General features: G+C 29.1%; 1 long non-coding RNA gene across 1 annotated transcript; it reads left to right on the top strand.

The window, feature by feature from the left end:
* The first annotated feature begins 1,688 nt into the window (after positions 1-1,688).
* Positions 1,689-3,112, top strand: LOC117113508. The gene is made up of 3 exons (XR_004446225.1): positions 1,689-1,720; positions 2,444-2,569; positions 2,790-3,112. It is a non-coding gene; the product is annotated as an uncharacterized LOC117113508 (long non-coding RNA).
* Positions 3,113-3,118: the final 6 nt, after the last annotated feature.

Below are 3,118 nucleotides of genomic sequence, written 5' to 3'. Positions count from 1 at the left end.
CGAGGTGGACGGACGTTCAGCCATATTACATCCCGAAAAAGATCTAGAATGTGGTAATTGTTTTTCTCTTTCTCTCTTTGTTTTTGTGTGCATACAATTTCAGATTAATGGAAACGTGGCATTTCTTCGAATAGTCTTTTTTTATCATTTTTTTCGAATGGCAAATTTAATTATTTTTATTAAAAAATTAATGTTCACAATTAAATGAAATATATATATATCTCAGTTATTATTATTGAAAACTTTGCAATAGCATTAACTAATAACGAGTCAAGTCCTTACCCTCAAATTAATTTTTGTACATCCCATTTTTAGTAGGTCATTTATTGATATTGTTTTTGATAAAATTATTTTAAGCTTCTTCAGTTTTAGGTTATCTGTAAAGTAAAAAAAAATGTTCACAATTAAATTAAATATAATAATAATAGTTGGATTTGTAGAGCGCATCATGCGAAAAAGCCTCTATGCGCTTGGTGATTGAGCTCTTTGAGTTGGACATTTTGAAAAAAAAAATTAAAAAAATGTATAAAAATATATATATCTCAGTTATTATTATTGATAACTTTCAAATAGCATCAACAATAACGAGTCAAGCCCTTACCCTCAATTGGCACATTTCTTTCTTCGCTTTGGTTTTCTGTATGCGTATAAAAAAATTAAAAAATATATTTCAAATTAATTTCAAATTATAAACAAAGTTTGATAATTTAACGCTTCATTTATTCAAAACCCACAAATGAGAAGAAAAAAAATTATGTTTGTAACAAAAAAAAATTTTAAAAAGCAACTAATTACAATAGTTGATGTATAAGCATTAACAAAACATTATTATGGGTGTGTGAAGATTAATAAAGAAAAAATTAAGCTAGTAAATACCTTACCTTCAATCGAGTTTTGTTCTGTAGAGTAAAAAAAAATCAAAATTATTTATATTTTTATAGGTAATAATTACAAATATTTGGTGTACAAGCATAGTATTGGCGTGTGAAGATTAATAAGAAAAGGGAAAAACTAAAGGGAAAAAAATCAGCAAAGACCTTAGTATTACTAGAATTTTCAGTTTGGTCTGTTGAGTAAAAAAAAAATAAAATAATAACAATACACCTATCATAAATTTTTATATGTAACAATTACAAATTTTTATGTATAAATTTAAGAAAAAATATTATGGGTGTGTAAAGATTAATAGGAAAAAAGTGTAAAGATTAAATAAGTAAATACTGTATTAACTTGAATAGCCCGATTTGCGTCTTCGACTGCCATTTCAAACTGTATGTTTCCTATCAAATCATCTTGGAATAACATGCCCCTTATATCATCTAATAATCTGTCTGTAATAGGATCCATCTTAATTTCTTCTGGTTGTATAATACTGCCCCACTATGACAAAAGAAAGTAACTGATGTTTGCATAGGCCTGTGTTTAAACATAGACAGACGACAAGGTTGTGGTGTTTGTAATTCTAGATTACAGACAGTGAACTTAGCTATCTTCCAATTATACTGATGTTTGCATAGGCTCGTGTTTAAACATAGACATACGGCAAGTTTGTGGTGCTAGTAATTCTAGATTACAGACAGTTAACTTAGCTATTTTCCAATTATGCATTCAAGGTTTGCCATTCTCACTTACGTGAAACAAAAACACTAAATAATTTGTTTGTTTTTGAACAAGATGTGTATAAGAGACCAATGCAACAGGTTCTGGAGAAGAAACTGATGTAAGTTTATATTGAATTATGTTCTAGGATTATAGTTAATAAATAAGATTAAATTAGTACTCTCATTTAGTACATAATCATCATTATTAGCAGTTTAGAAATGCTGTTGAACAGTATGATATAATCAGGGACCTGATACTGTATAATAATTGCAGTATATTATGTCACTGTAATGATTATTTATAATAATCACCCCTTTTATATGAATTACCTTTAATTTATATGTTTATATTTTCTATTTTATTATATGTTTTATAGCATGTATTGGTATTCTTTTTAAATAACGTTTGATTCATTTCTACCTCTACCAGAACCGAAAATAGTAACGCACAGGATGCAAGGTTAAAATCTCACATGATCAGTTTATTTCCACTCTCCTATTTACGCAGCTGTGGGCTTGCTGCTGATTGGTTGCTTAAAGTTCTTTGGTCCGCATTTTAGCGATCGATTTAAAATCTTCCTTTTTTGTTTTCTTCTAATGGTTTCTTGATGTCTCTTTCAAGTTTGTGGATCGTATTTACATTTTTGTCTTTTTGATTTTGTCTTAATTTTATTTTTGCATATAATTATTGAATTTAGCGGGTTTTTTTTTGTTTCTAAGAGAAACACTTTAACTAATTGCACAACACAGACAACGTAATTAGAACACCACTGTGTAGGCGCAGCATTTATTAGTTAAATCAATATAACTTAATCGAACTTTATTTTTTTTTGTTCTTTCAGATACGTGTAGAACCATCATCAACCTGTCCGATGCTGTAGTGTATCCAGCCTCGTTAATTAGAATACGTCTTGCAGCATTCCCATATTTCCACTAGAAAAATTTCGGTGGAATTGAAATCTATAGAGGTAAAATGATTTTTTTTTCTCTCTTTATGTTTTATAGATATTATTATTGAATTTAGCAAATTTGTTTTTTTCTTTGTTTTTAACAGTTATTTTACTTGATTTTTCTCGGTTGACTCATGAAATGATTTACAACGTAATTCAAACATCACTGCGGTGGCGCAGCATTTATTCGTTAAATCAATAGAAATTAATCAAATATTATATTTTTTTGTTCTTGCAGATACGTGTCGAACCATCTTCGAACAGTCTACAGATTTCCATTCGAAATGCCATCATGATGAATTCTTATTCTTGCTTGTTATCATTGCCGAACATTCGGCGATTTTGCATAGACTAACGAGAGAACGTTAGTTTCATTTCTTCATCCTGCAGTCTTTTTAGCACACGCACTAGTTCATTTAGACGATTACGTGAAACAACAACACTAAATAATTTGTTTGTTTTTGAACATCTTTTTATTTGGAAAATTTATCTTAGCCGAAAAAATATTTCGGCATTTAATTCCAAATACTCCTCCCTTCTTTCCCAACGACGATAGACTTTTCGGCG

The sequence above is a fragment of the Anneissia japonica genome, unplaced genomic scaffold, assembly GCF_011630105.1.
Source record: "Anneissia japonica isolate Jap-2015-1 unplaced genomic scaffold, ASM1163010v1 scaffold156176_len3199_cov121, whole genome shotgun sequence".
Lineage (NCBI taxonomy): Eukaryota > Metazoa > Echinodermata > Crinoidea > Comatulida > Comatulidae > Anneissia > Anneissia japonica.
The sequence above is the reverse complement of the archived record's forward strand: the minus strand, read 5'-3'. Positions and strand labels throughout refer to the sequence as shown.